The 23253-nt window shown below is 36.0% G+C and overlaps 1 non-coding gene across 1 annotated transcript; it reads right to left on the reverse strand.

The window, feature by feature from the left end:
• Window positions 1-10419: 10419 nt before the first annotated feature.
• On the reverse strand, window positions 10420-10526 carry LOC131180441 (small nucleolar RNA R71). The gene has a single exon (XR_009149214.1). It is a non-coding gene; the product is annotated as a small nucleolar RNA R71 (small nucleolar RNA).
• Between the last annotated feature and the right edge of the window lie 12727 nt (window positions 10527-23253).

Raw genomic sequence — 23253 nt, forward strand, 5'->3', positions numbered from 1 at the left:
TGGTTGACGTTCTGCGTCCCATGGTATGACGGCCCGAGGCACCGCGGTGTCCAGTGCCAACGACCCGTTATCGATCGATCGTCCAAGATAGGTTACTTGGGCATGGAAAAGTATAACTGTGATTGAACTGATTATTAAAGAAAATACGAAAATTAAGTATCAGGAATGATTACAAAAATACAAAGAAGCTCAAGATCATGAAGAAAATAATTAACGAAATGCATGAAGAAGTTAATATCATAAAACATGATTAGCCCTTGACTAAACAATAAGTTAGTAATTATTCATCTCTTATGAACACAATAGCAAGGAAATTATTATTTTTATTTGCATATTATATTTTCTTGTATTATTGGCACCACTAAGCTTTATGCTTAGCGCGTCGCTTTTGCGGTGCGTAGGTTCTGAAGATTTGGACAGAGGGCCCAATAGACCACAGATTCGGTAAGGCAGTTCACAGTTCTGCATAGCGTCCGTGTCACCTCACAGACTACAGTGCATTGGTAGGACACTAGGTCCCATTTTGTATTTTGAGATTTTTGTAAATTTGGTAATTAAACTCTTATTTTCTCATATGTATTTGAACAAATGTAATATAATTTTGTATTAATGTAAGTACTTGTAAATTGTGATTATAAATCACATGTGAGAATTTATTTATGATTTGAGTCTAATGATGATGTGAAATGAATGAATGACAAATAGAGGAATTGTTAAGAAAATTGTGTTTGTGAAAGGAAAAGTGAATACATAACTGTGACTTGTACATGATTATCACATGAGATGAATGATTGAGAAATGAATGGTGAAAAATGTTGAGATTTTGATATTGAAGTTTGAGAGTGATGAGATGATTGAATATGATCATAGGAAGTGTTTTTCACAGGTTCCGAAGAACAGTTTTCTCTATTTTTAACCGGTACTCTGCCGGATTTTCTATAAAATTCTCGGAACCTCAAATAAATTATAATTTCGATAAATGGCTTAAATAAATTATATTTCACAAGTTACATTCAAAACTACGATAAAAATGAATTAAGATAAAATAGAGTGCTCGGCACACTGAGTGGCATAACTTGCTCAGCTACACTGTAGTCGGGTAGGGGGTGTCACATTTAGTGGTATCAGAGCGCGTTTTAGGCGTTCCTAGGCATAGATAGATAGAATAAGATTGTGTGCATAACATGCATTGCATTTATATGAGTCGAGGTGACACTAATGCAGATCTATTTTCGTGGTTATTTTAGGTTAAGGTATGGACTCAGAATCGCAGAGGGCAATAGAAGAAGAAGTAGTAAGCCATATCCCGACTGGGAGTGATATTGGAAATCGGGGAAATCCTGCTCCACCAGTGCAAGAGGTGCCTGTACAACCCCAACAGGCCTTGTTTGAGCAGATGACTGAATTCTTCGAACAGATGACTGGGGTTATTCCACCACCGCTTCTGCGGAAATCACCTCTAGGAAAAATTAGGAAATATGGAGCTGTAGATTTCAGTGGTAGAAAGGAAGACGATTCTGTAGCAGCTGAGTATTGGTTAGAAAGGACTGAAAGAGTCCTGCAGTAGCTCCATTGCACACCAGAATAGAGTTTGGAGTGTGCAGTTTCATTGTTACAAGAAGCTGCATATCGGTGGTGGGATGTTGTAACCAAGGTAGTGCCACCAGCCGACGTAACTTGGGAATTCTTTTTGATAGAGTTTAGAAAGAAATATATTAGCTGTGTTCATGAAGAGGAACAGAAGAGGAGTGGTGATCAGTAAAAGAGGAAATTTGGATAGTCTAGTAATAAGAGGCTGAGGGAACAGTTAAGTCGGACATCCGATCAAAGTAGGAGATCCAGACCCAAGCCTATACCCAGAAAAGATCAACCAGAAACACTAGTCATGAGTGCGCCAGGACTAGCAAGAAAATGTGGCCATTGTAACAAGTGGCATAAAGGTGAATGTAGGGGATTGACTGGAGCCTGTTATAGATGTGGGGCCATAGACCATCGTCCGAAAGATTGTCCTAAGAGGAATTTACCACGGACCCAGACAGAGGTCATGGAAAGACCAAGTGCAACAGTAACACCACTTCCAAATGTCACCCAAGCCGGAGAGGAGCAAGAAGCCCATATGTGAATTTGAGGTAAAATATTTCCTTTATGATATGCCTAAAGTGTATAATGACAGATTCAAAAAGACTAAATAGTACCACATATATAAAAGAAGTAGACAGAGAGAGCAATAGAAAGGTAAAAGAATTATCTTAGAATCCAAAACACCCAGTAAATTTCGAGGACGAAATTTAAATTAGAGGGGAAGAATTGTAACACCCTCACTGTAGCAACTCCGTACATTCTACTGTTCCGGTGACCGGTGTCGGTCCGGACAGCTAGAATGTCCGGAAAAATATTTAAACTAAAGTCAGGAACTATAATTAACTCAAATATTAATAAGAAAAATTTAGGAAAAATTTTTTAAATAAAATACAACCAAGTTAAACAAGCTGGTGCCCAAGCGATGGGTAACCAGAGTGAAGTTGCGGTTCTCACAACGAGGAGCCCTAGACCCAGGGAAAAATTCATAAAATAATTTTTGGGACTCCAGAGAAGGGTCATTGAGGTTCCTATAGCATTAGAATGCCAAGAAAATATTTAGAAAAATTTTTCAATCGGTATAGACAATTTTGACCCGTTAAGCCAAATGGAGGGCTTTTTGGTCATTTCGCCTTCAGAGACGATTTTTGGCCGACTTGTCCAGTTAAGTAAATAATTATTATGACATAAAATGTGAATAAACATTACTAAAAATTAAATTGAAAATGAGTAGAGATGAAAAGAAAATAAAATGAAAGAAAATACCTAATAATGACATCATATGATGTCATTAAAAACCTATCCACCAATCACAATTTGTTAAACTCATTAAAAGAGATAAAAGTGACCAAAAATTTGAAAAAACAATCTGCATCTTCAACCTTTGGGCAGCCTAAAAAACGTTGAGAGAGAGAGAGAGAGAAGAGGTTCCACCATTAAAGCTCCCTTAAGCTTCATTTCCCACTTCAAACCACCTCAAAACCTTGTCCTCCCTTCACTAAAAATTTCCCTTACCACTAGAGCAAGACTTGGGCAGCAATTAGAAGAAGAGAAAGTGGAAGAAAGTGAGGTGTGAACAAGCTTAGAAAATCACCAAAGAGGTTAGTGCCATAACCTTTGCTTTTACATCTTTCTAATCATGAATTTGAGCTAAGTTAAGTTAAAAATTTGACAAAAATTGAATTAATGAAGCATGGTTATATTCCATGAAGTTTTGGCAGCCTTGACATGAGTTAAGGTTAGGAGAAATCTTTGGTTTAAAGTGACATATTGCTGCGCCTCTTATAAATTATATGATTAGTATAGCAAATTAGGAGGGGGATGCATGAATTGGAGGCTTGGTCAATTAGGGTTAGGGTTTTGGAGAGAAACTTGGACCTTGTTTAGGTAATGGTGAATGAACATTTTAATGGTCAATTAGTGACCATTTGAGGCAAGTTAATCATAATTTGAAGTGAGCTAATGCATGGCAAAGTGAAGTGTGCAGTCGCCTAGAGACAAGCAAAGAATTAGGCTGTGATTCCAGCCCACTTAGATAGCCATAACTTTGGCTGTGTAGGTTCAATTGGTGTTTGGCCAATTGGACATGAAAGTAGACTTATAATGGCACATTTTTTCTGAAGAAACCATGCCCAAAAGACCAAAGCAAGAGGACCAAAAGTTGGCCCCAATCCGGATACCCTACAACAGCACTTGCAGAAATGACCAAATGAACAGTAACTGTTCATTTGGCCATAACTCACTGTAGAAATGGTAAATTGACCTGAAATTTTTACAGCAATAAGTTAAGACATAGACAAACAACTTTCATGTTTACCATTTCCTCAAATTCCCACTGTAACTGTGCTTAATGGAATATTAAAGTTAAGCTTCAAAAACTGAACATTTTGTTTCCCTTGGTTTAAGCCTAGAAATGGTAATGGTGATCACTTCCAACAAGTTTTAAATGAAAAATGTGGTATGTTTGAAGTGCCAAATCCAATGTACCTACTTTCTATGCAAAAGTCAACTTTTTGTTTGACTAATGAAGTGAATAGTGACACCAAAACTTGAAATTCAAAAATGTGAAACTTAAAAATGAAAAATGCCCTAGTAGGCCTAATGTGATTGGTTTGGATAGTTTGGCATGCCAATAGGGTATTGTTTTAGCAGTACTGCGAAAGGCCTTATGCCTGTGTTCATGGCCTTATGCCTGTGTTCATGGCTTTATGCCCGTATTCATGGCTTTTATGCCCGTATTCATGGCTTTTATGCCCGATTATGTGATATCATGGCTTTTTAGCCATATTGACTGCATACATGGTTGACGTTCTGCGTCCCATGGTATGACGGCCCGAGGCACCGCGGTGTCCAGTGCCAACGACCCGTTATCCATCTGATCGTCCAAAGATAGGTTACTTGGGCATGGAAAAGTATAACTGTGATTGAACTGATTATTAAAGAAAATACGAAAATTAAGTATCAGGAATGATTACAAAAATACAAAGAAGCTCAAGATCATGAAGAAAATAATTAACGAAATGCATGAAGAAGTTAATATCATAAAACATGATTAGCCCTCGACTAAACAATAAGTTAGTAATTATTCATCTCTTATGAACACAATAGCAAGGAAATTATTATTTTTATTTGCATATTATATTTTCTTGTATTATTGGCACCACTAAGCTTTATGCTTAGCGCGTCGCTTTTGCAACGCGTAGGTGCGTAGGTACTGAAGATTTGGACAGAGGGCCCAGTAGACCACAGATTCGGTAAGGCAGTTCACAGTTCTGCATAGCGTCCGTGTCACCTCACAGACTATAGTGCATTGGTAGGACACTAGGTCCCCTTTTGTATTTTGAGATTTTTGTAAATTTGGTAATTAAACTCTTATTTTATCATATGTATTTGAACAAATGTAATATAATTTTGTATTAATGTAAGTACTTGTAAATTGTGATTATAAATCACATGTGAGAATTTATTTATGATTTGAGTCTAATGATGATGTGAAATGAATGAATGACAAATAGAGGAATTGTTAAGAAAATTGTGTTTGTGAAAGGAAAAGTGAATACATAACTGTGACTTGTACATGATTATCACATGAGATGATTGATTGAGAAATGAATGGTGAAAAATGTTGAGATTTTGATATTGAAGTTTGAGAGTGATGAGATGATTGAATATGATCATAGGAAGTGTTTTTCACAGGTTCCGAAGAACAGTTTTCTCTATTTTTAGCCGGTACTCTGCCAGATTTTCTATAAAATTCTCAGAACCTCAAATAAATTATAATTTCGATAAATGGCTTAAATAAATTATATTTCACAAGTTATATTCAAAACTACGATAAAAATGAATTAAGATAAAACAGAGTGCTCGGCACACTGAGTGGCATAACTTGCTCGGCTACACTGTAGTCGGGTAAGGGGTGTCACACGAGCTTATTTCAAAATCTCCCTCTTTGATCTTTCTTAGCTTTACCTTCTTGTTAAAAGCCCTAGCTATCTTCCTCTGATAAGCCTGCATGTGATATAAGGCTCGCATCCTTCTTTCATCAATCAAAGCTAGTTCTTCATATTTTTTCTAGACCCACTCATTTTCCAGGATCTTAGATTCTAACATCACTTTCAAGGATTTGACCTCTATCTCAATGAGTAATACTGCTTCAGTCCCATACACTAAAGAAAATGGGGTTACCCCGTCAATGTTTTTGCATTCGTGCGATATGCCCATACTATTGCCAGATAGGTTATTTCCATCAGTGAATAATTCTCCTCATAGGTAAGGAGTTTCTTACTAATGTAATAAATGGCTCTCTCCAGATTCTCTACTTCCTATGCCAATATTGCCCCCAGGGCCACATCTTCTACTGGTAGGTAGAGGATTAGAGGGATGCCAGGGATGGGTGGTGATAAAACTGGTGGACAGCTCAGGTACTACTTTATCTTTTCAAATGTCTCTTGACATTACTCATTCCACACCACTGGCTAATTCTTTCTTAACAACTTGAAAATTAGTTCACAAGTAGTTGTGAGCCTAGCTATGAACCTACTGATGTATTGTAATTTTCCTAAGAAACCTCTAACCTCCTTTCCTGTTCTTGGGGTTTGCTTCACCTTATTTAGATCAATCTCAATCCGTTTCTTGCTAATCATATGCCCTAACAGTTAACCTAAAGTGACCCCAAACATACACTTGCTAGGGTTCAGCCTAAACTTATACTTGATGAACCTCTGAAAGAACTTATTTAATGCCTCAAAATGTCCCTCCCCGGTAAAGGATTTTACCATGTCATCCATATATAATTCAACTTCTTTATGCATCGTGTCATGAAACAACATAGTGGCCATTCTATAATAAGTCGCACTAACATTCTTTAGCCCAAAAGGCATGACCTTATAACAATATGTTCCCCATTCAGTGATAAAAGCTATCTTTGCTTTGTCTATTAAATCCATGAGGATCTGATTATATCCTGAAAAACCATCCATAAAGAAGTACATGGTCATACAAGCAACACTATCAACAAGCACATCGATGTGAGGCAATGGGAAATCATCCTTAGGAGTAGCCTTATTTAGGTCCCTATAGTCTACACACATCCAAACTAGCCCATCCTTCTTTGGAACTAGCACGATATTGACGAACCACTAGGGATACTCAATTACTTCAATGAAACCAGGTTCAATGAGCTTTTTCACTGCTTGAGCTATCTTTTCTTCCCATTCTGGTTTGAGTTGACGCTTCTTTTGTTTTATAGGCCTCATGTTAGAGTCCGTAGGGATCTTGTGATGTACTATATCTCGGTTAATTCCCAATATATCTTCATAAGGCTAGGCAAATGCTTCTTATTACTTTGTTAATAAGGCTATAAATTTATCTCTTTCTTCTTAGGTTAAATCTTCAGCTAACTTAATGTCTTTAGGATTATCTAATATACCCAAATTAATAGAGATTGATTTTATAATACATTAACAAAAATAGATTCTAAATGATTATGAATGCTATGTGTGTGGTCATTAGGATAAATATAAAAAAAGTAAGTAAAAGGACTAGTCATATTATTAATTTTTATCTCATAATCAGCATTAAGTATATATGAAATTTAAACATTAGCATCATTGCCATTACAAAAGATAGACTGATACGGTTTCTACCCTTAGTAACTGATTCAACTAAGAAGAAAGACCAAAGGACCGTCTTCAAAACAAGCCAAGAAACTCCCTTGAACCCTCAACCCTTCACCTTGAAGATGGAGAACTGAAAATATAATTCCCAAGAAAGACAGCCAAGAACAAGACCAATTCACCTATGCTGATGAACAACCTTGAACATATAATAAAACTTAACAAATCAAGGCAAGAATTTGCTAAGAAAAATAGAGAGAGTTCTAAGAAGAACTTTGAAGCAAGCTCCAGCAATTTTGCTCAAAAATTTACCATATGAATTCTGATACCAAAATGAAACAAAAGAAGGCAGAAATATGGGTTGGTGTTGTCAAGACATTTCAACAACCATGGGACATGTGCAAGTCTTGGTTAATAGACCAATCTCTCCTAAAAATAGATACAAAGTTCAAACATTAATAGGAAGGTCAGATTTGGCAGCTACAATTGAAAGACAATCTGAAAAGAGATGTTTTGTCTTGAAGCTGAAAGTAGTAACTTTGCTTTTCCTATAAAAGGTTGAAGCATGGCTGGAGCTCTTGGACAAAGTTATGGCATCCAATCTTTGCAAAATGGACAAAAGCATCCTCAAAAGGTAGGTGGAGATGGGCTGCCAATTGTGCTGCCACCTAGGCACTCCACTTGGACGCCACATTGGATGCCAACTAGGATGGACTTGCTGACGTGGCTGCCACATGTATGCCAACTTGGACGGATGCCACTTGGTCTCTTGGCTCCTCAAATATGCAAAGAAATGTACAGCATGGTTGGCTTCTCTCTTCCATGTCCCAACCGAATACTTGCAAGAGGTTGGACTTGGTGATGTGCTTATGCACCAAGCCTTGAAGCTTCTTAGCCATTGCTCTAGTTATTGGCCCTTGATGTGCAATTGGTGTAACTGGTTCCTCATCATAGACTGATACACTTGAATTGTATAGATGTTTTTAAGCACATTTGTATTCTAAATCATAGCATTTAGGCAAGTATTTTCATGCATAGTAGTTGATTTCATTAGTTTTCATAAATTCTGTTGCCAAGCCCTTAATTCCATGTTTTCTGCATTATTTTAGGTGTTTGGGTGAAGCCCTAAAGGATGGGAGTGAAAAGGAAAGCTTAGAGAGGTAAAAAGACAAAGAATTGTTGCTAATACAAAGTACACGGGTCGTGTAAACCAAGCCCCAGACCCGTGTAACTCTCTGTCATAAGAAAGTCAAGAGAATCCATGAGAAACACAAGTACACGGGTCGTGTAAGTAGACCCGTGTAATCTGCAGGGACCCATGTAAGTCTCTGCCGGGTGCAAGCTTGAAGAACCTTATGGCAACAACAGTACACGGCCCATGTAATCAGGCCCGTGTAGTTGGCACAGGCCCGTGTAACTTTCTATGCCAAAATAAGACCACGCAATTCTCCTCCAGTAAGTTACACGGCCCTACTTTGCGGGACCCGTGTAGTGACACTTGGGCCGTGTACTATGCTGCAACCTATTTTCTGACTCAAATTCCCCTCCTGTTTTCTGATTCGAATGAGACTCCTAAAGCTTTTTGGACTTAAAATAACCTAACCCTAGAGCAACCAATATAAATAGAAAAGAAAACATCAGGAAGGGAGGTCAGTCACTGTCATCGGGACTGCTGCTGAAGGTTACTGTTGTTGGGCTCTACATCAGTACCAAAAGAAGTTTTCCAGCTGAAGCTCCACAAGATCAAAGCTGCAAACTCTCTTTGGTTCCTTCGCTTCATCTCCTTAGACAGATTTTTATTATTTTATTTCTCCTGCATAACTCTCTTTTTATTGTTTTTTCTTTTACTTTTTATCATGACATTTGCTGAACTCACAATGAGTGAGTAGTTTTCTTATTCTGGATTTGGGAGAGTAGCTCTTGTAATTATTATTATGGATGAACACTGAGTTTTATTTATAGGATTTGAGATTCGTTTCTTGATTTAATTTTTTGTGATCTTAATGCATGCTATGTGTCGGTACCCACTTAGTTATGATTGTAGATGTTAATTGAAGGACTAAAAGGTTAAGATTAACATTAGAAAATCAAGATCTTGAACCTAGGAATTCTGACCTAGACATAGGCTGATACCTTTATGGAACCTAAAAATTGGTTAAAGGTCTTAAAGGATTTTAATTAATTTGATCAGCACAAAAGTAGGGTTTGAGTTAATTAGAATATACCCTAAATGCCTTGAGAAAGGATTTAGGATAACTTAGGACTGATTTCCATCAAGGAAAACGATCCTCAATTTAGTAAATAAATGAGATAACATCCCTAGTAAGATTCAAGTGTGAAATCTTAATTCCAAAATTGCTTCAAATAAATCATTTCGTTTTAAGTTTACCATTTTAGTGTTTAAAGTTAACAAACTTCATTCCCTAAGTATTCGATAGCCTAGACAGTCAAGATTTCTACGTAGATTGGTACTTGTTAAATAAAATTCCTCGTGGGAACGATACTCTACTTATCACTTTATTACTTGTTAGCGATACGTGCACTTGCGGTGATTGCAAAATAGCGAAACAAGTTTTTGCCGCCGCTGCCGGGGAATTTTTGGTTTTAGTAATATTAAGTGATAGGCGATTTAGCTGATTTAGGTAATTATATTTATTATGTAATTTTATTTTACTGGTTGTATTTCTTTTCTTTTCTCTCAGGTGCCCAATTTGGTATATGACCAGAATAAAGCCAGAAAAAATTTTGGACTGTGATCCAGAAATAGACAGAACTCTGAAAGCTGTCAGGAGGGAAAGGAAACATCAAGAGCACTATCAAGGAGATCCTGAAATCCCAACCATGGCCGATAATAACGACAGACCAAGACTCTTGAGAGATTACAGCTCCATCTATCCAAGGATTTCAGCCCAGTGTCACTAGACCCACAGTGGAAGCCAACAACTTTGAATTAAAACCAGCATGGCTCCAAATGATTCGACAAACCCAGTTTGCAGGTTCACTAACAGAGGACCCACACTATCACCTCCAGTGCTTTCTTGCTCTATGTGATACATTCAAGATGAATGGAGTGTCTGATCAAGCAATAAGACTCAGAGCATTCCCATTCTCCCTTCGAAACAGAGCAAAGAAGTGGTTACTTTCTCAATTGGCTGGAACATTCACTACCTGGGAAAACCTCTCTCAAACTTTTCTAGCAAGGTATTTCCCACCTGCAAAGACCGCAAAGCTGAGGCTTGAGCTCAACACCTTCAGACAAAAGGAAGGAGAGTCACTCTATGACGCATGGGAAAGATATAAAGACATGCAGAGGGAATGTCCACACCATTGCATAGAAGATTGGCTATTGGTGCAAAATTTTTATAATGGATTACTAGCCTCTACAAGGAGCACAGTTGATTCAGCTGCAAAGGGTGATCTAATGGAGAAAACAGTGCCACAAGCACTTGAACTTCTAAAAAGGGTTGTGTACCATAATTATGAGTGGTCAAATGAAAGAGGAAATGCAAGAAGAACTACAGGGGTCTTGGCAGTAGATGCCTTAAGCATGATAAATGCCCAATTTGATTAGCTCACAAAGAAACTTAAAAGAATGCAAGCCAACGTAGTTGGTACAAATAGTCAACATGAGGACAGCTATGAAGGAGGATACATGAATTCAGAATACAGCAATTTCAATGAACCTACAGAAAAGATGAACTATGTGAATAATGGAGGAAACTTCAACCAAAGGCAGCCAAACAATCCGTATTCAAATACTTACAACCCTGGATGGAGAAACCACCCAAATTTCTCATGGTCTAATCAGCAAAACCAGTCAATAAACAAGCAACAAGGGTACAAACCTCCAGCACCCCTTGGATTTCAGAACAGAGGTCAAAACTTTGCACAACCATCACTACCTCTCCAACCTCAACAACCTGAACCAAAAATGACCATGGAAACCATGATGGAAGGATTCCTAGCAGCTCAACAACAACAAACTGAATTAATTAAACAGCTGACTTCCAGAATGGACCAACTTGCTACCCATAACAAGATGCTAGAGAATCAAATCGCTCAGCAAGCAAGTTCTTCAAGTAAGGCTACTGGCAAACTGTCTAGTCAACCAAAAATGAATCCAAGGGAGCATTTTAAAGCAGTTGCACTGAGGAGTGGGAGAACTCTAGTACAACCAGAGGTAGAATCAACAGAGGAAACCATAGAAAAATCTAAAGACCAAGCAGAGAAAAAGGAGGAAGAAGCTAAGAAAGATCAAGAAGAGGAAGCAAGGAAGACAAAGAAATTACCAGAACCATACCAGCCTCCCCTACCTTTTCCTCAGAGATTTCAGAAAGCCAAACAGGACAAGTAGTTTGGGAAGTTTTTGGAAGTTTTATTGAAACTTTATATCAACATCCCCTTCACTGAAGCACTTTCTCAGATGCTATCTCATGCCAAATTTCTTAAGGAAATTCTGTCAAGGAAAAGGAAGCTAAAAGACTATGGAACAGTAGCTCTAACAGAGGAATGCAGTGCCATTCTACAAAACAAATTGCCTCTAAAGTTGAAGGATCCAGGAAGCTTCTCCATACCCTGTATCATTAGTAACAAGAAAATAGACAAGGCCCTCTATCAAGGGGCCTTTGTCAAAATTTCTTAGCTCAAGCGTTAGTTTAATGCCTCTATCAAGAAAGAAATTTTAAAACTATTAGATGCAGGTATCATATACCCAATTTCTAATAGTAAATGGGTTAGTCCAGTACATGTAGTTCCTAAGAAAGGTGGGACAACTGTTATCCAAAATGCAAGCAATGAACTAATCCCTACTAGAGTAGTCACTAGTTGGCGAATGTGCATTGATTATAGGAAATTGAACAGTGCCACCAGAAAAGACCATTTCCCCCTCCCCTTCATTGACCAAATGTTAGAAAGATTAGCGAAACACTCTTATTTCTGTTACCTAGATGGGTATTCAGGATTCTTTCAAATTCCTATTGACCAGAAGACCAAGAAAAGACAACATTCACTTATCCCTATGGAACATTTGCATATAGGAGAATGCCTTTTGGTCTTTGTAATGCCCCCGCTACCTTTCAAATATGCATGATGGCTATCTTTTCTGATTATATTGAAGATATCATGGAAGTTTTTATGAATGATTTTTCTGTCTATGGAACTACTTTTGATTATTGCCTAGCTAATTTATCTAAGGTGTTGCAAAGATGTGAAGAATCAAACTTGGTCCTAAATTGGGAAAAATGCCATTTCTGAAGGAACGGAAGCGTGAAAAACACAAGTTTATACCATTGAATTCAAAAATTTTCACCTAGGGTCACATGCATCATGCAAGATTTATTTTTATCTATTTGATTTCAATGATAAACAACATATTAAAACTCTTTTAATATGTTTTTGGATCTGTATTTGCCATTTAAGATTTTAAAATTAATCAGATTAATTTTAAAACCCTAGATTAAATCAAGAACGATTATACTAACCTCTTGATGTGCTGCAGCGTGTCTGCGCCTTTGAGATTCGTCTTCAGGACACCAGATGTTGTCCCTCTAGCTTGTCCACACCAAGAACACCTATGGCAGCCCTTGAACAGCTTCTAAAGCCTTTTCTATTAATTAGAAATTCAAGTTCTGCCTTTTAAGAGATTAGAGATGCAAACAGGACACTAGAAACAATTTCTAGTGTTCTTAATTCAAGAGATTGATGGCTAATCTCTTTGAATTGATGAGAGATGAAGAGAAATAGCTGGAGGCTCAAAGTGGCGTGACATATGAGAGGAGAGGCTGCTGGTTGTGTTTTCTTTTCATAACCCCACTTAAATAGCTAGGTTAACACATTAAACCCTAGCCACATGTCACCTTTTGATTAGCTCTAGGTTTAAGTAACCCAATCACATTGTGCCAAGTGTCAAACCTATATTTAATCTTGATTTTAATCATCTTACATGATTAAAATTATTTGTCAAGCTTATGTGTTATGCCATGTGTCACCATCTCATGGTGCCACGTGTCACTGCAAAATGACCAAAATGCCCTCGTGTCTTAATTTTGAGTTCTTAACCCAAAATAATTATTTTCTTCTTCTAATTAATTTATATCAAATATAAATTAATTAATTAATCTCTATTAATTAATTTCTCATCAATTAAATTCATATTTAAACACTTTAAATATAAATTTAATTTATACTACACATCCAATAATCTAGATTTGGTTTCAAGTCATGCTAGGGACTTTGCAATTTTATTGCAAACCAAATCTATTTAATTAATCAATTAAACTCTTTAATTAATTAATTAAATCATATTTAAATAGGTGATAACTTGTGTATGTGTGTGACTTACTAGGCTCATCACTAATTGGCAATGAGACATGATATCAACTCTTAATATCATCGAACTCTTTCTTACCATAAATGATTTCTCTAAATCATTTTATGAACCTCATAGACCATGGTTAACACCTAGCATAGCATGCCATGGCCACCCAATTAGTAATAAGATTTACCTTAAATGAACCTATAATCATATGTTATCATGCACTAGAATCTCTACATTTACAAAATCCCAACTCAATTTGAGTCATGGTTTATGTCAAACTCCATTTGCTATGAATATTATGTTCTCTTTTAATTCCAGTTCTTGATTAAAAGATTTTCTCATCGAAACTCTTTTACGAATAAATCTATCTGTCTGGCCAGGAACTTGAAACATCAAGAACAATTAAATGAACATAGGATTTTATCTCTATTTACTTAGAGGTACAGATTTCATCTTGATCAACACCTACCTCCATATATAACTAGTAGGAGCCAACACATGCCCATATACCCATACATAGTACAAGTATGAAAGTAGTATCAAACTCAAACTACCTATATACAAGATAAGTGCTATCTCGTGTCTAAAGATTATATGCATCGATATGATTTATGACAAAACATTGACAAGAGTAAACTCCATGTGCTTGTCATAAGTGTCCCAGTTCGCCTACTTATCATTTATAAGTGCCTATCATGTTTGTTATATGGCATGAGACTCACCATTCCATCTTATTTATATCTCATATAAATAACTTGGGAACAAACATGAATACAATCTTTACGGATAAGTCATGTCCTTATTATGAAGTATCCACGATTGTGAACCTATTTATGATACTTTGTGCTAGAAATATTGTCACTCATATTCTTAACAACTTAAGAATAATATTTCTAACAAAATATCAATGGACCTTTTCTATTACACATAAATATATTATGTAAACGGAAAAGTGGAAATGCCTTTTATTATTAAAAATATGTACAAGATACATACTAAATGATATGCTCTAGGGCATACTACTAACAATCTCCCACTAGCACTAGAGCCATTCATTACAATATCTTAGACCCATCTTCTCAAGATGTCGGTCTAAGCGAGATTATGACAAAGGCTTAGTGAATGGATCATTTGGTTTTTAGTCGATGTTATATTTTCTGCATGTCTATATCGCCTTGCCCAACTATATCCTTGATAATATGGTAGTGCATTTATATGTGTTTTGATTTTGGGTGAGACATTAGTTCATTAGACTGTATGACTGCTCCATTGTTGTCACGATGTAGTGGAGCTGCGACTTAATGGAAGGAACTACTATAAGTTACATTACGAACTTCTTTATCCAAACGACTTCCTTTGCGGCATCGATGCAACAATATACTCGACCTCGATGAGTGGAATCGCAATCGTGCTCTGTTTGGAACTCTTCCAGTGATCGCACCTCCATTACAAATGAACACATATCCAGGTAGACTTTCTATCATCGATATCGATTGGAAATCGAATCGGTATAACCATCCAATTGCAAGTCTCCACCTCCATAAATCAAGAATAAATCCTTAGTTCTTCTCAAGTACTTAAGAATATTCTTGTGACTATCGATGTTCCAAACACGGATTGGATTGATACCGCTAGTCAAACTAACGACATATGCGATATCTGGCCTAGTACACAACATTGCATACATTAAACTTCCAATAGCCGAAGCATATGGAATCCTGGCCATCTTATCTCTTTCTTCAGGTGTCTTTGGAGACATCTCTTTAGAAAGATGGATACCATGTCTCACTGGTAACAATCCTCTCTTGGAATCAAGCATGTTAAACCTCTTTAACACCTTTTCCAAGTATAGACTTTGTGATAAACCAATTATCCTTTTCGCTCTATCTCTATAGATGCGAATCCCAAGAATATAGGTTGCCTCCCCTAAGTCTTTCATGGAGAATGTATTTGACAACCATACCTTTATAGTCGTCAACATACCTGTGTCATTACCCATCAACAGTATGTCATCCACATATAAGACAAGGAAAGTGATAGCACTGTCACTAACCTTCTTATATACACATGGCTCATCCTCATTTTTGATAAAACCAAAGGATTTAATGGCTTCATCAAAACGGATGTTCCAACTTCTCGAAGCTTGTTTCAACCCATAAATAGATCGCTTTAGCTTGCATACCTTGGAACCATCTTGGGATTCAAATCCCCTAGGTTGTTCCATGAAAATGTTTTCTTCAATGTATCCATTAAGAAAAGCTGTTTTGACATCCATCTGCCAAATCTCATAATCATAGTACGCAGCTATTGCTAATAAAATCCTAATTGATTTAAGCATGGCAACAGGCGAGAAAGTATCCTCATAGTCGATTCCTTGCCTTTGGCGAAACCCTTTCGCTACTAGCCTTGCCTTATAGGTCTCTACCTTTCCATCAGAACCAATTTTCTTCTTGAAAACCCATTTGTTTCCTATAGGTACAATACCTTTAGGTGGGTCAACAAGATCCCAAACTTGATTCTTATACATGGAATCAATCTCGGATTTCATAGCATCAATCCATTTTGAAGAGTCTATATCTGATATAGCTTCTTCATAGGTAAGTGGATCATCTCCATGATCTACTTCTTCATGAGTAGACAACTCTTGTTCTTCTTCATGAAGAAAATCATATCTCACTGGTGGGTGAGATACACTTGTTGTTCTACGAGGAACAGTGTAGATGTTTCATCAATGGGTATAGGTTGACTAGATGGATCTATATCCATCGATGCATTGGTTGGTCAGAATTCTCCAATTCTAACTCTATTTGCCTTCCTTTGCCTCCTTCTTGAACAAACTGTTGTTCAAGAAATGTGGCATCTCTACTTATCACAACCTTTTGTGAAGTAGGCAAATAAAAATAATATCCAAAACTATCTTTTGGATATCCAACAAATCGACCTTTTTCTGATCTGGTCTCCAATTTATCAGTGTTCAGCTTTTTGATATAAGCTGGACAACCCCAAATCTTAACATGCTTAAGACTTGGTTTTCTTCCATGCCATATCTCATAAGGTGTGGAAGAAACTGATTTTGATGGAATCCTATTCAGAATATACAAAGCTGATTCTAATGCAAATCCCCAAAAGGAGATTGGCATATCAGTATAGCTCATCATACTACGTACCATATCCAATAGGGTACGATTTCTCCTTTCAGATACACCATTCAGTTGTGGCGTTCCTGGAGGAGTCAGCTGAGAAACAATGCCATGCTCTCTCAAGTATTCATCAAATTCAGTACTCAAATATTCACCTCCACGATCTGATCGAAGAGCTTTAATATTTTTTCCTGTTTGATTTACTACTTCAGATTTAAATTCCTTAAACTTTTCAAAGGATTCATGTTTGTATTTCATCAAATACAAATACCCAAACCTTGATTTATCATCAGTAAAGGTAATAAAATAATGAAAGCCCCCTCTAGCCATTTCTTTAAATGGACCACATACATCACTATGTATTAGCTCCAAAATATTTTCAGCTCTTAGCCCTTGTCCAACAAAGGGTGATCTAGTCATTTTGCCCTGAAGGCAAGATTCACAAGTTGGAGTAGGCTCAGAGCCCAATGAGGATAGAATCCCCATTTTCTCCAATTTTGCAATCCTATCTTCTGCAACATGACCTAACCTTAAGTGCCAAGTATATTTTGAACTTGAGTTGGTTTTCACCATGGCATTGCTTTCATTTAGATTGCTACACTCTGGCCAGTGGAAACACTTTCTTACTGGCAATGGAAACACTTTCCTGTTGGCAGTGGAAACACTTTCCTTTGCCTCCATCAGCTTTAGTCTTACTTTTCTGTTTAGCTATTTTCTTGGAAGGACCAGAATCGAGGTTTCTTTTTCTTATTGCCTTTCTTCTTGTTGGACTTTCCAGTGAGAAGAAGATGCAACCAAAGCTACCTCTTTTTCTTTATTGCCTGGCATATTCTTTTGGGCAATAACCAGCATGTTGAGTAATTCAGCTAAGGTGCATTCCTGTTTAGTCATATGGAAATTTGTCACAAAATTCCCAAAAGACTCAGGAAGGGACTGAAGGATCAAATCCGTTTGTAGTTGGAAATCCCATGTGAAGTCAAGATGTTCCCAACTGCTCAATCAGCCGAATCATCTTGTGGACATGATCCCCAACATTACATCCCTCGGACATCCTCATACGGAATAAGCTGTTTAGATATCTCATACCTAGCATTCTGCTTGTGCTCACCATACAACTCTTGTAGGTGAAGGAGGATCTCACTAGCACTCTGCATGTTCTCATGTTGCTTCTGTAACTCATTACTCATGGAAGCAAGCATGTAACACTTAGCTCTCATATCATGCTCCTTCCACTTGTCCAAAGTATCATGTTCCTCTTGTGTGGCCTCTGGAGGTAAGGGACCAGGAACATTTGAATATAGAACATATCCTATATGTTCAAGGTTCTAGACAAGTTTCAAATTTCTTAGCCAATCGCATGATTAGGTCTGTCAACTGTTGTGATCAAGTATGCTTGCAAGGATATTGGATGGTGGTGGTTGTTTTGTGCTCATTTTTATCAGAAAATTAACTGCAGAAAATAACCAGATTAATTAGTAAATGTATCATGTAATTAACCAAAATGATTATGGTCTTTTAATCAAATTGGTCCTCCCACTAACTTAGCGAATCCTACACTTCCAAAGTAGAAAACGGAAATCCTAGTTGGATGGATTTCTAGTAGGTGATTGAATTCTTATAATTCTATTGATCATCCTCAGGTACATCCATTATTGGAATTACAATAAACTATAAGTGAGCAACTCCTTGCCCATCACATCTCATGTGAGGTTCAATCCTTTACCTAGCCCCTAATGCTTAAAATCTCAGGTACATCCATTATTGACTTATCTTGCATTAGTTAAGTTGATCCCATTGAGCCAGTAATTATGCAAATAATTTTAATGTCCTCAGGTACATCCAATATTGGCCACTAAAGCATTTACATATTTACAACATCTCATGCTTAACAATTATTCTTAAGAAAATCTCTTAAATTAATTGCATCTCATGCAACTATTTAAAATTTCTTAAAATAATTGCCCCAATGGAGGGCTTATGTTATAATTACTTTAATTATAGCATTTCCAACTTAATCATTTGTTTGGAAGATTTTATGGTCATCCTTATTACTATTAAGGTCTCACTTTGCACATTATCCATTTAGCATGCATATATCATATAATTGCATACATTCCCATACATCTCATGCATTCATGGATAAGTAGTAAATATGGTATGATCATGGACTTTCTAAGGGATTCAATTCTGAGCCACCAAGAATTGAATCAGGGCATTCCTAGGTGCATTTCATTCATTCATTTTACAAGAGTTGCTGAAGGAGTACATAATCAACACTTGATATTGAATTCCTCCCACTGGTCCCACCAATGCTCTTGACCTCCTTGAACTTCTTGCAATCCAATATTACATAGTAATCCTTGGCATACCAAGGCGAATTTACAAGAACTTAAATAAATGAAATTACAACCCAAAAATATTACAAACTTAATAATACATGCCCAAAATAAATTAAAATAAATTAATTAATTTACAATCCCAAAGAAACATAAAAGAAATAAATCCAATCACATTGGTCTTTTATAGTCCATGATCATCCATCATGCATATCACTATTTAATAATTAAATAAAACATACATACTTAAATTAAATTGAATATCTCATATTCAACTTAAAAATCCAGATTTGAATATGATTCAAATAAATTTAAAAATTCAGATTTGAATCTCATTCAAACAAATTTAAAAATTCAGATTTGAATCACATTCAAACAACTTCAAAAATTCAGATTTGAATCACATTCAAACATTTTTAAAAATCAGATTTGAATCACATTCAAATAATTTTTAAAAAATCAGATATTAATTTTATTGAATCAATTTTAAAAAATCAGATTTAAATATGATTCAAACAACTTTAAAAATTCAGATTTGAATCACATTCAAACAACTTTTAAAATTCAGATTTGAATCACATTCAAACAATTTTTAAAATTCTGATTTGAATCATAATTTAATTGTGTGATTAAAACAACTAATTAAACACTTTAATTAGTAAAAGAATAGGCCTTAGATCATACAACAATTGCAGAATTAAAAGCCAAACCTTGAACCACCCAAGGAACCATTGTTGCATACCAATGGTTGCTTCTCCATGTGTGACGCAACATCTCATTATCCAACCACCAATGAATCTCTTGATCTCATGATCAAACACACAATTAAATTATATAATCAACAATCTAAATGGCAAATATAGTGGCTCTGATACCAATTGAAGGCAGGCGTGAAAAACACAAGTTTATACCATTGAATTCAAAAATTTTCACCTAGGGTCACATGCATCATGCAAGATTTATTTTTATCTATTTGATTTCAATGATAAACAACATATTAAAACTCTTTTAATATGTTTTTGGATCTGTATTTGCCATTTAAGATTTTAAAATTAATCAGATTAATTTTAAAACCCTAGATTAAATCAAGAACGATTATACTAACCTCTTGATGTGCTGCAGCGTGTCTGCGCCTTTGAGATTCATCTTCAGGACACCAGATGTTGTCCCTCTAGCTTGTCCACACCAAGAACACCTATGGCAGCCCTTGAACAGCTTCTAAAGCCTTTTCTATTAATTAGAAATTCAAGTTCTGCCTTTTAAGAGATTAGAGATGCAAACAGGACACTAGAAACAATTTTTAGTGTTCTTAATTCAAGAGATTGATGGCTAATCTCTTTGAATTGATGAGAGATGAAGAGAAATAGCTGGAGAGGCTCAAAGTGGCGTGACATATGAGAGGAGAGGCTGCTGGTTGTGTTTTCTTTTCATAACCCCACTTAAATAGCTAGGTTGACACATTAAACCCTAGCCACATGTCACCTTTTGATTAGCTCTAGGTTTAAGTAACCCAATCACATTGTGCCAAGTGTCAAACCTATATTTAATCTTGATTTTAATCATCTTACATGATTAAAATTATTTGGCAAGCTTATGTGTTATGCCATGTGTCACCATCTCATGGTGCCACGTGTCACTGTACAAAATGACCAAAATGCCCTGTGTCTTAATTTTGAGTTCTTAACCCAAAATAATTATTTTCTTCTTCTAATTAATTTATATCAAATATAAATTAATTAATTAATCTCTATTAATTAATTTCTCATCAATTAAATTCATATTTAAACACTTTAAATATAAATTTAATTTATACTACACATCCAATAATCTAGATTTGGTTTCAAGTCATGCTAGGGACTTTGCAATTTTATTGCAAACCAAATCTATTTAATTAATCAATTAAACTCTTTAATTAATTAATTAAATCATATTTAAATAGGTGATAACTTGTGTATGTGTGTGACTTACTAGGCTCATCACTAATTGGCAATGAGACATGATATCAACTCTTAATATCATCAGAACTCTTTCTTACCATAAATGATTTCTCTAAATCATTTTATGAACCTCATAGACCATGGTTAACACCTAGCATAGCATGCCATGGCCACCCAATTAGTAATAAGATTTACCTTAAATGAACCTATAATCATATGTTATCATGCACTAGAATCTCTCTGTTACAAAATCCCAACTCAAGCTGGAGTCATGGTTTATGTCAAACTCCATTTGCTATGAATATTATGTTCTCTTTTAATTCCAGTTCTTGATTAAAAGATTTTCTCATCAGAAACTCTTTTCTGAATAAATCTATCTGTCCTGGCCAGGAACTTGAAACATCAAGAACAATTAAATGAACATAGGATTTTATCTCTATTTACTTAGAGGAACAGATTCCATCTTGATCAACACCTACCTCCATATATAACTAGTAAGAGCCAACACATGCCCATATACCCATACATAGTACAAGTATGAAAGCAGTATCAAACTCAAACTACCTATATACAAGATAACTGTGCTATCTCAGGTCTAAAGATTATATGCACTGATATGATTTATGACAAAACATTGACAAGAGTAAACTCCATGTGCTTGTCATAAGTGTCACTGGTTCGGCCTACTTATCATTTATAAGTGCCTATCATTTTTGTTATATGGCATGAGACTCACCATTCCATCTTATTTATATCTCATATAAATAACTTGGGAACAAACATGAATACAATCTTTCTGGATAAGTCATGTCCTTATTATGAAGTATCCTCGATTGTGAACCTATTTATGATACTTTGTGCTAGAAATATTGTCACTCATATTCTTAACAACTTAAGAATAATATTTCTAACAAAATATCAATGGACCTTTTCTATTACACATAAATATATTATATAAACGGAAAAGTGGAAATGCCTTTTATTATTAAAAATATGTACAAGATACATACTAAATGATATGCTCTAGGGCATACTACTAACAATTTCATGGTAAGGGAAGGCATAGTTCTGGGACATTTGATATCAGAAAAAGGAATTGAAGTTGATAAGGCAAAAATTAAGATCATTGAAAATATGCAACCCCTAACATCAGTCAAGGGAGTGCGAAGCTTTTTGGGACATGTAGGATTCTACAGAAGATTCATCAAAGACTTTTCCAAAATAGCTAAGCCACTTACTAACTTGTTAAGTCAAGATGTTCTTTTTTATTTTGATGAAAATTGCCTTGTCTCCTTTAACAGAATCAAAGAGGCCCTGATATCAGCACCAATAATGCAGCCACTGAATTGGGAGCTATCATTCGAGGTGATGTGCAACATGAGTGACTTTGTAGTTGAAACAATGCTCGGGCAAAGAAAAGATAAAAAGCTCCATGCTATTTATTATGCTAGCAAGACACTCGATGTTGCGCAAATCAATTATGCTACCATAGAGAAGGAATTCCTAGCAGTGGTATTTGTAATGGATAAATTCAGATCTTACCTCATCGGGTCAAAAGTCTTTGTATTCACAGATCATGCTGCAATCCGATACCTTATGAACAAAAAGGAAGCAAAACCAAGACTGATTCGATGGATTATACTCCTGCAAGAATTTGACCTTGAAATCAAGGACAAAAAGGGATCCGAAAATATAGTAGCTGACCATCTTTCCAGACTAAAATTGGAGTACACAGAGGACTTTGAAGATTTACCAATTGATGATTCATTTCCTGATGAGCAATTACTTGCATTCTCCAAAGCTCCATGGTACGTTAACTTTGTTAATTTTTCTTGTATATAGGGTACTGCCTCCAAACATGACTTATCAGCAAAGGAAGAAATTTCTACATGATGTGAGATATTACTTATGGAAGGAACCCCTACTGTACAAGAGATGTAATGATGGGCTGATAAGAAGGTGCATACTAGAGGAAGATATGGAAAGTATCATTTATTATTGCCATTCGTCACTATAGAGAGGACATTTAGGCACTTCAAAGACTGCAACCAAGATTTTACAAGTAGGGTTTTATTGGCTACATTTATTTAAGGATGTAAGATCCTTTGTACTAGCTTGTGATCAATGCCAAAGAACTGGTAATAGTTCAAGAAGGAATGAAATGCCACTGTATGGTATACTTGAGATAGAATTGTTTGACGCATGGGGAATAGACTTCATGGGCCCATTCCCCTCTTCCCGTGGAAACAAGTATATTATGGTTGGAGTTGATTAGATGTTAAAATGGGTAGAAGCTATTACAACACCAACCAACGATGCTAGAGTGGTCAC

Source organism: Hevea brasiliensis, chromosome 5, assembly GCF_030052815.1.
Source record: "Hevea brasiliensis isolate MT/VB/25A 57/8 chromosome 5, ASM3005281v1, whole genome shotgun sequence".
Taxonomy (NCBI): Eukaryota; Viridiplantae; Streptophyta; class Magnoliopsida; order Malpighiales; family Euphorbiaceae; genus Hevea; species Hevea brasiliensis.